Source organism: Schistocerca nitens, chromosome 9 (assembly GCF_023898315.1).
Source record: "Schistocerca nitens isolate TAMUIC-IGC-003100 chromosome 9, iqSchNite1.1, whole genome shotgun sequence".
Classification (NCBI taxonomy): Eukaryota; Metazoa; Arthropoda; class Insecta; order Orthoptera; family Acrididae; genus Schistocerca; species Schistocerca nitens.
The window spans coordinates 399,958,809-399,972,753 of NC_064622.1; the positions used below are offsets into that span (position 1 = coordinate 399,958,809).

The window sequence follows — 13,945 nt, forward strand, 5'->3', positions numbered from 1 at the left end:
AATTTTTCTTTTGTTTCCCTCACTGCTTGCTTAATATACAGATTGAATAACATCGGGGAGAGGCTACAACCCTGTCTCACTCTCTTCCCAACCACTGCTTACCTTTCATGCCCCTCGACTCTTATAACTGCCATTTGGTTTCTATACAAATTGTAAATAGCCTTTCGCTCCCTATATTTTACCCCTGCCACCTTCAGAATTTGAAAGAGAGTATTCGAGTCAACATTGTCAAAAGCTTTCTCTAAGTCTACAAATGCTAGAAATGTAGGTTTGCCTTTCCTTAACCTAGCTTCTAAGATAAGTCGTAGGGTCAAGTATTGCCTCACGTGTTCCAATATTTCAACGGAATCCAAACTGATCTTCCCCAAGGTCGGCTTCTACTAGTTTTTCCATTCGTCTGTAAAGAATTCGCGTTAGTATTTTGCAGCCGTGAGTTATTAAACTGATAGTTCGGTAATTTTCACATCTGTCAACACCTGCTTTCTTTGGGATTGGAATTATTATGTTCTTCTTGAAGTCTGAGGGTATTTCGCCTGTCTCGTACATCTTGCTCACCAGAAGGTGAGTTTTGTCAGGACTGGCTCTCCCAAGGCCATCAGTAGTTCTAATGGAATGTTGTCTACTCCCGGGGCCTTGTTTCGACTCAGGTCTTTCAGTGCTCTGTCAAACTCTTCACGCAGTATCATATCTCCCATTTCATCTTCATCTACATCCTCTTCCATTTCCATAATATTGTCCTGAAGTACATCGCCCTTGTATAGACCCTCTATATACTCCTTCCATCTTCCTGATTTCCCTTCTTTGCTTAGAACTGGGTTTCCATCTGAGCTATAGATATTCACAAAAATGATTCTCTTTTCTCCAAAGGTCTCTTTAATTTTCCTGTACGCAGTATCTATCTTACCCCTAGTGAGAAGCCTCTACATCCTTACATTGATCCTCTAGCCATCCCTGCTTAGCCATTTTGCACTTCCTGTCAATCTCATTTTTGAGATGTTTGTATTCCTTTTTGCCTGCTTCATTTACTGCATTTTTATATTTTCTCCTTTCATCAATTAAATTCAATATTCCTTCTGTTACCCAAGGATTTCTACTAGCCCTCGTCTTTTTACCTACTTGATCCTCTGCTGCCTTCACTACTTCATCCCTCAAAGCTATCCATTCTTCTTCTACTGTATTTCTTTCCCCCCTTCCTGCCATTTGTTCCCTTACGCTCTCCCTGAAACTCTGTACAACCTCTGGTTTAGTCAGTTTATCCAGGTCCTATCTCCTTAAATTCCCACCTTTTTGCAGTTTCTTCAGTTTTAATCTACTGTTCATAACCAATAGATTGTGGTCAGAGTCCACATCTGCCCCTGGAAATATCTTACTATTTAAAACCTGGTTCCTAAATCTCTGTCATACCATTATATAATCTATCTGAAACCTGTCAGTATCTCCAGGCTTCTTCCATGTATACAACCTTCTTTTATGATTCTTGAACCAATTGTTAGCTATGATTAAGTTGTGCTCTGTGCAAAATTCTACCAGGCAGCTTCCTCTTTCATTTCTTACCCCCCAATCCATATTCACCTACTACGTTTCCTTCTCTCCCTTTTCCTACTACCAAATTCCAGTCACCCATGACTATTAAATTTTCGTCTCCCTTCACTATCTGAATAATTTCTTTTATTTCATCATACATTTCTTCAATTTCTTCGTCATCTGCAGAGCTAGTTGGCATATAAACTTTTACTACTGTAGTAGGCGTGGGCTTCGTGTCTATCTTGGCCACAATAATGTGTTCACTGTGCTGTTTGTAGTAGCTTACCCGCATTCCTATTTTTTTTTTATTCATTATTAAACCTACTCCTGCATTACCCCTATTTGACTTTGTATTTATATCCCTGTATTCGCCTGACCAAAAGTCTTGTTCCTCCTGCCACCGAACTTCACCAATTCCCACTATATCTAAATTTAACCTATCCATTTCCCTTTTTAAATTTTCTAACCTACCTGCCCGATTAAGGGATCTGACATTCCACGCTCCGATCTGTAGAACGCCAGTTTTCTTTCTCCTGATAACGACGTCCTCTTGAATGGGGGACTATTTTACGTCTGGAATATTTTACCCAAGAGGACGCCATCATCATTAACCATACAGTAAAGCTGCATGCCCTCGGGAAAAATTACGGCTGTAGTTTCCCCTTGCTTTCATCTGTTCGCAGTACCAGCACAGCAAGGCAGTTTTCGTTAGTGTTACAAGGCCAGATCAGTCAATCATCCAGACTGTTGCCCCTGCAACTACCGAAAAGGCTGCTGCCCCTCTTCAGGAACCACGTGTTTGTCTGGCCTCTCAACAGAGTGTTTCAGTAATTCCAATTTATTTATTTATTTATTTATTTATTTGCAGAAAGGTGTGTGGGATTAATTAAGAAATTTATGGCTGAAACTATTTCGTGTTTGTGAGTCAGTAATTGTCAGGACCAACTTACTGATAGTAGAGTGCAAAATGAAAAGGTTTCCGTGATCATGGTCACCTGTTTAATTAGTGTGGAAACTCTATGTAGCAATGGTTACTTCAGTGTGAATCGGAAACAAGCATAACTTAACGAGAATGGATGAACGAAGGCATCGTTAGGCAGCAGTGTTAATGCTAAAGGGCCAATAAAACAAAGTAATTTTACTTATATTTTATTATTTCAAAGCAACATCTTCCATTGTTTTAACTGAGTAATTCGAATGTTTGTAAAGTACAAGGAACACGTATTCTTAGGCACATGACCAAGTTTAATTTGTAACAGAGTGTGTTCTTTATGTGTTATCCGAAAGTCCGATAGGGGAAAAACAAAAAAAAGAGATATTAGCTTTACTTACTTCCTCATTAGTTGCATGATCTACCCATTTAATCTTCAGCAATCTTCTATTGCTTACAGTTCAAAAGCTTATATTCTCTTTTTGTCTGAACTGCTTACCATCCACACTTCATTTCATACAACACATAATTAAAATTCTAGGAAGCTAAAGGCTTTTGTATTAATGATATGATCAGTGTATTATGAAACAAAAACATGCTATTAAAGGATGACTATTGTTCAATTCTAAACGACACCATCTACATCTACTACCAACCATTATTGGTGGGTGACACGTGGTAATTTAAATGGCTCCATATAATATTTTCGCAGCTTGATGTATGAGCTAACAGCAACATGGAGGTAGCCAAGGACAATTAAAGTGTTAAGAAAAGATCAGAAAATATACCAGAAAGTGGAAAGTAGAAGTTTGCTAAAATAATGAGGAAGTATATAACTACTACTTAATCTGAAAAGCATGATGTCAACATGCTAACAAGGATGCCTGGGAAAAAATACATTTTGAATACAACACACAACCTCTTGTAGAAAGATCACAAGAGCAGCATAAAGCAATCTGGACAGATATGGAAGTGAAAGTAAAGCAAATGAAAGTTAAAACGTAATTGAGAACAATTTCAAACTGGCAGTGGAGCAACCGAAACAAAGATGGACTATATATGCCAAATGGTTGTTATGATCCTGCAAGTTTTCAAGGGGATAACTGGAGTTAACAGTAATGACACATATGAAGATAATGTGGTCCTTTCAAGCAATACTGATAACTAATAATGATAACTACTATGAAGATTGCAATGAAACTGCCGAGGGTAAAACTTTATCCCATTGCCATGAATCTCGGCTTAAATCTCTGGTGGGAACGTTTCAGAAGATGCACCCATGAAAAAAGGCAGACAACATGCAGTTGTCGTGGAGAAAATGAAGTTTCTGCAGAAAGCTGGCGATCTTCATTCTTAAAAATACATTTAATATGGGAGGAACATAATTGAAATTCAAAGAGAAATCATTGGAAACTGAGCATAGCCTTAAAATGGAAGTTGTAAATTCAAGAACAAAATGAAGCAAATGTCACATACTGGTTCTTCAGGCAATGAACTCAAGAAATTTAGGTTTCTTAAACGAATAGAAATAGTTTTAAATGTACAAAAAAATTTATTTTTCTTGAATTTTTTCCAATGTTTAATATGTACTTGTTTTTCATATGGTATAATATTTGTCTTTATTATTTCAGCATCAGTACATTTAATTTTTCTAGTTACCACATTCCAATATTTATTTGAATTAGCAAAATCATAAAAGCAGGTATTTTGTTTTTCTTAGAAGTAATCAAAATATCTTTATAGTATACCTTCATGGACCAAAGAAATATAATGAAAAAAAAACAAGAGAGAGAAACAAAACTACAAAATTATACATAAATAAAATGAGTCACATTTCACTGCAGTAGTGACAATCCAGTGCCTTATTTACTCAATTAAGGAGGAAAAGTCTTTTCGCTAACCTGTTATGTTATTAGCAAATTAGGTACAATTTTACTTAAAATAATTGTATAATAAATCTTCTGACAGCTTGGCCTGCAGCTTCTGCTTCTGGCTGAAATGTGTAATGGTTGATGCGACCCACCTCCACAGAATCAGTGTGAAATGCATCTCCACCTTCTATTCCAAAGTTGTGCAGAATTCCAGCAGCAATATTGGCTCTATTGTAGCGCCCTTCGGCCCTTGTGTGGGTTGAAACACAGGAGTCATAAGATGTTTGAAGAGAGAATATCACTATCTCCAGCAGACAAACCATCATATTGTCCATTTTCAACTTCCGCAGAAACTCTGCTATTGTCCGATATGCATGCACTGCGCATGTAACCCAGCCAATGGCTACCATGTTCCAAATCTTCATATTGGCATCAGAGATGACTTTTGTATTTATAAAAAAGAAATGCTTGGAATTTCTGTATAGATCTGTTTGTGCTCCAGAAAGACAAAGTATGGGTATATGTACACAATTTATGGCCTGTATGACTTTTAGGAATCCACCAATTCAACAGAACACCCTTTTGTTCCTTGATGCATTTTCTTGGTCTGTGTAATAGACATATACAGTGGCTGTAAGGTAATTAAACTGTTCATCACACTGTTAAAAGCTATACCAGCAGCAGTAAAATGATTGATGATAATGAGAACCTCCGCTACGATTTGGTATGTACAAGGTCTAAAGATCCATAGTCGACAAATAAGTTGCAGCCTAGGAGATTAAGCAAAGTTTCTGTCCGAATTATGCTGTAGTAACAGCTACAGCGTACTTAGCAGAGATTCGAAAGATACCTTACAAAACAAACTGTTTTTTTAAGTCACCGACATTATATGTCACTAATGGGTCTTCTTTCAATTAAATCCCTCATTCTTGGAATGTCTACCTCTTCCTCCACCTCCATATATTCTTCATTGTCCAGATAACCCGTAGAATTTGATATTGAACACACAGAAACCAAGGAACACACCTTACTCTCTAACTTTACTCCTGCTACAGCTTTAGGGTAAATTTTGACCTTACTTCCTTCTTAAGTAGTGTACTCTTTGGTGGTGCTCTCCACCAGTTACAAAGTCACCAATTTCCTTGTCTCTTAGTAACTTACTACTTTAGTTTCACTTACTCTTGGTTGGTCCTCATCACACTACGTGATATTTAATCCTACTTATTGAGAGGAATTCGAGAAGCAATCAGTACATCTGACAGGTTTGAGCCTCCGAAGCACAGTTTCACCTTCAGCAACTCCATGTGCCATACTCAGTAGTGCACTGTCTAGTCACGTATAGTTGAGAATGTGTAAGACTTTTTGAAGAGTCACATGTCCCACTGCTCTCCTTATTTATGTTGCCTACTGAACATGCCTAGGTAATTGTTTGGAAACATCAAACTCTCAGAGTGGCCTATGTTGACATTTTGTGTAATCATATACAAAATGCAAAATGGGATGTCCAATAAGAATATTTCCTTGTTCTCTAATTCTATGTCACGATATTTAGAAGTTCTGCAGCACATGGAGATTCACATCTTACTGAATATTCAGTCAGGAGTGATTTACATTTGACTTTATTTCATCAGCACAATTGTCAGACCCACAAAAACAGCATAAATGTACGAGGGTCACTCCAAAAGAAATGCACACATTTTTGTAAAAATGCAGTTTTCATTCTGCATGTGTGAAAGTGTTACAGTGTGTAGATACATCCTTCCCGCTTGTTTTCAAACTTAGTTCAACCTGTTCCCATGAGTGGCACTGTCACAGCATGTCTTCAAGATGGCTGCTATACTTGACGTTCGTCAGAAGCAACGTGCTCTCATACAATTCGTGTGCTGTGAAAACGAGACAGTGGGAAACATCAACAAGAGCTTGAAACAGGTGTATGGTGACGCTGCTGTCGATCTCAGTACAGTTAGTCGGTGGGCAAGCAGGTTACGTGATGAAAGCGGCCACGGCAATTATGAGGATTGTCCTCGCAGCAGCAGGCCTCGTATTGCACACTCTCCAGACAATGTGCAAAGAGTTAACGAATTGGTGACTGCTGACAGACACATCACAGTGAACGACTTGTCACGCTACATTGGGATAGGGGAAGGAAATGTTTGCAGAATACTGAAAGTGTTAGCGTTAAAAAAGGTTTGTGCCAGGTGGGTTCCCAGGATGTTGACAGTGGCTCACAAAGAAACAAGAAAAATGGTATGCAGCGAACTTTTGGAACAGCGCGAGAATGGTGGAGATGAATTTCTTGGATGAATTATGACAGGTGTTAAAATCAAAACCACACCTTCTGCTGGAAAAGTTATGGCTACAGTGTTTTTCGATTCCGAAGGACTCTTGCTTGTGGACATCATGCCAAGTGGATCTACCATAAATTCTGATGCATATGTGACTACACTGAAGAAACTTCAATCCACATCAGCAAAAGCAGGATGTTTTGCTGTTGCACGACAATGCACAGCCACATGTCAGTCAAAAAACCATGGAATCAATCACAAAACTCAGATGGACAACACGGAAACACCCGCCTTATAGTCCTGACCTGGCTCCATGTGACTATCATCTCTTTGGGAAACTGAGAGACTCTCTTTGTGGAACAAGGTTTGAAGATGATGAGATGACGACTCCCTTGTGCACACTGCCAAACAGTGGCTCCAACAGGTTGGTCCAGAATTTTACCGTGGGGGTATACAGGCACTGGTTCCAAGATGGCGTAAGGCAGTTGAGAGGGATGGAAATTATGTGGAGAAATGATAATATTGTTCCTAAAGGATGTATCTACACACTGCAAAACTTTCAAACATGTAGAATAGAAGATGGATTTTAAAAAAATAGTGTGCATTTCTTTTGGAGTGGCCCTCGTACACCATCTTGTCACATTATTGTGAGCACCGCGAAGTCTGACATGAATGTGCAATAACCACTCACAGACTACATGTGGCAGCACTTGCAGTGAAGAGTATATAAAGCCTGATCGGGACACACGGAAAACAGTGCATTCATTGTTATAATGCAAGAATGAAGCTATTTATCTGACATACAAAAGAGCACAATCATTAGCTTTCAGACCAAGGGTGAAAGCATTTCCGAAATGGCTAAGATTATAAACTGTTCATGTGTCACCATGTTTAAAATACACTGCCCACAGCCAAACGGCATTATCCAAAACTTGTGCCGAGGAAACTGGTACACCACGGGCAACAGATGACAGCGATGCACGACAGCTGAAGATATTTATACAGGTGAATAGACGTGTAACTGTTGGGCAACCGACTGCCCAGATAAACCAAGGGGGTTACCAACAATGTCTCCTCAACAAGTGTTCAGCAAACATTGCTGCATATGGGCTTCTACAGCAAGCACCTGTTTTATACACTCGAGCGGAATGCTGCTCATCAGTGAAAAAGGCTGGAGTTCCCAAGCCAGTACTGCAGCTGGACATCCACTGAATGGTGACAGGTGGCCTTTTGAGATGAATTATGTTTTATGCTTCATTGCACATATGGACACAGGCATGTACAGAGTGAAACCTGTGAAAGGCCACTCTGGCAGGAGAAAGAAAGCCTTTTTTATTAAATATACAACCAGTTTCTTGGCAATTGAGGTGCACCCTCAGGTTATCTAAACAGGGATTAGAAAGGAAGTATTTTACATTTTCACTTTTTACGTTAGCTTAGTAAATACTCTATAACAGGTCGAACAGTCCTGCATTTTAGGTACTTACATAAATTGCGTCTATCATCTAGAGGTAATGTGGGCACAGCCATAAGGAACACTGAACAAGCCAGAGTTCTATGCAATCAGCCATGAGCAGATCAGCATTGGCTGTGGTACCCAGAAACCCAGTGAAATGGCACCAGAGAAAGTGGGGCTACTGCACCAAACAGCAAAGTGTAAAAGAGGAGAAAGTGTTGTATGTAAGAATAAATTACAATTTACAACAGGAAGTGATATAAAACATGGACGATGTATGGATACAAAACTGGTAAATCCCGTATGATGCAGACTACTAATGTTTATACTGGATAATATTCTGCAGTTTGAAAACCAATGGAGAATTTATAAACAGTAAAAGTTTTTAAATGCTGCAAAATATGCTGTCGAAAAATAAGAACAAGGTTATCTGGTTAAATAATCAAAATTTACAAAACTATTCCCATGTCTCAGTTCTGTATGGGTGTTTGAGATGAACTGATGAGTTTTTTGTAAGTCTCGTTAAATTTTTCTCTCTTCTAAAACATTAAGGTTGTAAGCATTATTCTTGAAATGTATTAGTATACTCTTGAGTCTGTCAGTTACTTTAAAATCTGTGTCATATAAATGTGCGCTTAGAGCAGATCCTGAATTCAGACAATCAGTACACTCTTTAAACCTAGTTGAAAAACTTCTCCAGTTTAGTCCACACATCTGACATCATGTTGCTGAGAAGATATGCATTACGCACCCAGTGCCTTGAATCTATCATGAAGAATACTTTCCTTGTGTCTAAATTACATTTGTTATTCATAGGAATATATTAAGCCGGGGTTATGTTTTTTGAAAACAGGCATTTGCCTATTCTATCAGAAATATCTCCAAAGAAAGAAATACTATGGTACTTTTTTCTAGTGGAAGCTGTATAGCCTACTGTGATAAGAGATTTGATGATATTTGGTTGGGATGAAAATTGTGCCACATCACGTTTCATATTTAGTCTTTGTACTATATCCTTGTGAATGTTATGCACAATGTCACAACCATTCGCAGCTGTTATAAAATGTAATGTCCAAAACTCGTGTTAGAAAGCCTCGGCAGATAATGGGACACTAAGCAGCCTGTGCGGTAGTGTTCTAAATGTGTCCTCTTATATTGTATCAGGTGATTAATTGTGCTGTGTATAACCACATTACAAGTCAGAGGCTTTTTATAATTATCATATTCAACAGAGTTACCTTTAATCTCTGTTCCATAGTAAACTGCATATTGTGTTGTATCTTACCACAAAAGACAATACAGGTCTCACTAGCAAAAAGTACCACATGATTACTTTCTTTGATGGTACTTCATATAAAAGAGGCAAATGCCTGGTTTCAAAAACCATAATGCTTACTTATTATATTCCTGAGAACAACAGCCAAAGATTTAAACACAAGGAAAGTATGTTTCTTGATAGATTTCATTTATCGAATGTCTACTGCATCTCTTGTCAGCAATGTGATGCCAAATATATACGGCAAACTGGCAGAAGTTTTTCAACTTGGTTAAAAGAGCATACCAACTGCGCAAATTCAGGACCACCACTCAGTACACATCTATGTAACACAGATCATCTGGTCACCGATATACACAAGAGTATACAAATCATACATTTCGAGAATTACTCTTGCAACCTTAATATTTTAGAAGAGAGAAAGATTTAACAAGCCTTACAAAAAACTCTTCAACTCATCTTAAACACCTATCACAGAACTGAGACATAGGAATAGTTTAGTAAATTTTGTCTACCTAACCAGACAGCCTTGCCGTTATTTTTTGATAACTTATTTTGCAGCATGTGAAAACTTTTACTGTTTCTAGATTTTCCAATGGTTATCAAATTGTATGGAATAATATTCAGTATATATATTAGTAGTCGCCATCATATGGGATTCACTGTATTAGTTTTCTACCCATGCATCGTCCACATTTTCTATCACTTGCTGATTTAAATTTATTTTTATGTACAGCACCTCCCGCTCTTATGCTTCAACATCTGCTGTAAGAGTCCCACTTTCTTTAGCGCCATCTTACTGGGTGTCTGGATACCATAGCCAAGGCGGTTATCCTTCTGCCTGCTTGCATAGGACTTTAGCTACTTCAGTGCTCCGTATGACCGTGCCTGCTTTGCCTTCAGCTGATAAAATGTCTTGTTTTTATTCAAGCTCATATACATTTTTGCACACCTGTCATGGCCTGTTCTATTCTCTCCACACCAAATACTTGCTTTATTTTCTTTTAGGGACATTCCCTTTTGATAAATTTGACAAATGCTTTTAATGGGTTTTAGTGACATCAAGGACAAGGAGAGGCTTCAGGACAGTATAAAATAATGTTGTAGACAATTTATGCAAGTGCCAAATGTATAGGATTAATCTACCCCATATAACAATATTTACTAAGCCAGTGGGAAAAAAAACTTCCTTTCTAATCCCTGATTAGATCTCTTGAGGATGCATCTAAACTATGGAGAAACTGGATGTGTTTTTTTTAAATAATAATAATAATAATAATAATAATAATAATAATAGTATACTCTTGAGTCTGCCAGTTACTTTAAAATCTGTGTCATATAAATGTGCGCTTAGAGCAGATCCTGAATTCAGACAATCAGTACACTCTTTAAACCTAGTTGAAAAACTTCTCCAGTTTAGTCCACACATCTGACATCATGTTGCTGAAATTGGAAAAAGAAAACACTTCATGGGAAGCACCCGTATCATCTAACACAGCCACACATCGATCAAGACGCATCCAACACATGGCTAAGAAAAGGCAATATATACAGTGAGACAGAAGGATTCATGATTGCAATACAGGATCAAACAATAAACACCAGGTATTACAGCAAGCATATTATTAAAGATCCCAATACCACAACAGATATATGCAGACTTTGTAAACAACAAATGGAAACAGTAGATCACATCACAAGCGGATGTACAATACTAGCAAATACAGAATACCCCAGAAGACATGACAATGTCGCAAAAATAATACATCAACAGCTTGCCTTACAACATAAACTTTTAAAACAACAAGTTCCTACATACAAGTATGCACCACAAAATGTACTGGAGAATGATGAATACAAATTATACTGGAACAGAACCATTATAACAGATAAAACAACGCCACATAACAAACCTGACATCATACTCACCAATAAAAAGAAGAAATTAACACAACTAATCGAAATATCCATACCCAATACAACAAATATACAAAAGAAAACAGGAGAAAAAATTGAAAAATACATCCAACTGGCTGAGGAAGTCAAAGACATGTGGCATCAGGATGAAGTTGACATCATACCAATTATACTATCAACTACAGGAGTCATACCACACAATATCCACCAGTACATCAATGCAATAGAGCTACATCCAAACGTATATATACAACTACAGAAATCAGTAATTATTGATACATGTTCAATTACCCGAAAGTTCCTAAATGCAATATAACACATACCATACAGTTAAAAGGAAGTGACACTTGATCAAGGTCCGCGTCACTTTCCATTCTCAACCAGACTTAACGTCTGAGAAAGTAAAGAAATAATAATAATAATATCCTACCGCCAAAGTGGTGTTTTTGCCTTCTTTGAAGAAAATGAAAGCAAATACTCTGCAACAATCTTTGGAGGGGTCCACACTGTAGCAGGGAATTTTATGGTCTGGGTAATGTTTTCAAGGCATTCCAGGGGTGACCCTGTCATTCTGGAAGGCTCAGTGGATCAATCCAGGTATACATCTATCCTTGGGAGTCATGTCCACCCCCTACATGCAACATGCAGTTTGTTTTTTCTCATGATGGCATCTACCAGTAGGACACAGTCCACAATGCATGTTACACATCAGTAACAGAGCAAGTACGAGCCTAATGTTGCGGGCTACATATTTCATACTTCACAAATCAAGGTACCTTCATTACATCAGTGCTAATGGGCTTCCTTCATTCCCACTGTATTCCACGAGTATGACGTCATTTCATATTTGTCCACTTGTTTTCTCTTACTGAAGCACACAGAAGCGGAATGCTAGTAGTGACTTACTGTTAGTACGGAAGATGTTTACATGATCTTGCTGCTGTAAAATAGCAATGACAAGACAAAATGACCAATTATCAGGACCAGATGGCCTTTAACAAAGCTGCGTCTTATGAGACTGTGGAGGGAATAAGAGAATGATTAATTGACACGGAAGTACAAAATTGCAAATGTGTTCCCTGAGAGGGGGAGTGATATTAGAAATAAGTTTCATACTATAGTCCATGCTTCAAATGAAAAGCATACTAATTTAGTATGATGCAAACAAAAGACTGTATTCTTATTTATTTCACCTCCACCAAAAGAAAACACATGTGCTACGTCAAACAAAAACTGGGCACTGAGTAATGTCACTTTTATATCCCTGCGATAGAAAGTGCACTTTTCTTGCCAGCTGTGAGTTATGTAGCGTATCATTTGTTTCAGTAATTTATTTTTGTAATTAATCACCATTATTCAGAGGTTGCACTTCCCCTAGTATTATTTTTCTGGTACTGCCATTACAGGCTCTATAATGCCAGAAAGTGCGTATATGTCAGTTAATTGTTGGACAGTCTCTGATTGGATATTGAACATTACAATAAATCTGCAGCAGTCTTCGAAAAAGTTATCTACATAAATGGATGTACAAATGTAAGAACATTCACTGCTAACTGATCAGTCATTATAATGCTACAGAAAAATCATTATGCCCAAAGGTTGCTTTTGTCATTTAGGCAGACTGGACATTTTGTGGCATTACAACTTACATTTTAAAATGGCTAAAAAGCTGAAATCATTACTGTGTACCACCCATCTGCAGTTATACGTGCGAACTCACATACTGCCTCTCCTTTCTGAGGGAGTGAAGTCCATTTGTACCCGACATAGACTCAGGTGACAAGTGGTCTGCAGCGGAGACTCAGAAGTCTAGTCTACGGGCACACAGACAGAGAGTTTGGAGAGGATGCCATCAGACTTGGTGGCGAGTTTAGAGCGAGTATACGGGGTTTCTTTCTGATCTCTAGTTTATGTGCATGGTTCAAAGAGCACCAGGATGAATTTACAATACTCACCAGATTTAAACCTAATCAAGAATCTGTGGGAATTCCTCAATCAGGCTGTTCATGGCATGGATCCTCCAGCAAGAAACACAGTGCACCTGGAAAAGGCACTGGATATGGCACGGCTCCAAATCTGAATTGGGGCAATTCTCCTGAGTTTTTATTTGTAAAGGAACATTTGAAAATGGAATTCAGCATTTCAGCTTTTGCTTCGTTACCCTCAGTTTCAGTTCCTATCTCATTCATTAGGGACTGGACACTAACTTTGGTGCCACTAATAGCCTTTACGTATGACCAGAATTTCTTTGGATTTTGTCCAATGTCATTTAACAATATTCTACTACAGTGGTCATTGAAAGCATCAAACATTGCTCTCTTGACAGCCAAACTCATTTCATTCATCGCCACCTATTATTGTATACTCATTGCATTCATTTCCTTCCCTAAAAAAGATTTTATACAGTTGGTGAGGATTGCAATTTTTAATTACAGATGACAATTACACATGTTTTTATTTGTATTTTGGGGGTGTTAATTCTACATTTTCCTCGATTCAAGGATTTTTTTTTAAGTCTGGACCTCACAAAAGCATAAAATAGTGATTTCACTGTAGCAACTAGAGCAGCTACTGCTTTATTCAGTTTACAGCTGCAGAACAATATCATACTCTAACACAGGGAAAAACTAATCATAATCTGATATCTAATCTTAATCTCAAATATATCCACGTAGTTAATGGTGG

The 13,945-nt window shown here is 37.9% G+C and overlaps 1 protein-coding gene across 1 annotated transcript in view; it reads right to left on the reverse strand.

Annotated features, from left to right (window-relative positions):
- LOC126203363 (protein abnormal spindle-like) overlaps positions 1-13,945 on the reverse strand; it is a 153,228-nt gene that overhangs the window by 84,590 nt on the left and 54,693 nt on the right. The gene's annotated exons all lie outside the window — the stretch shown is intronic.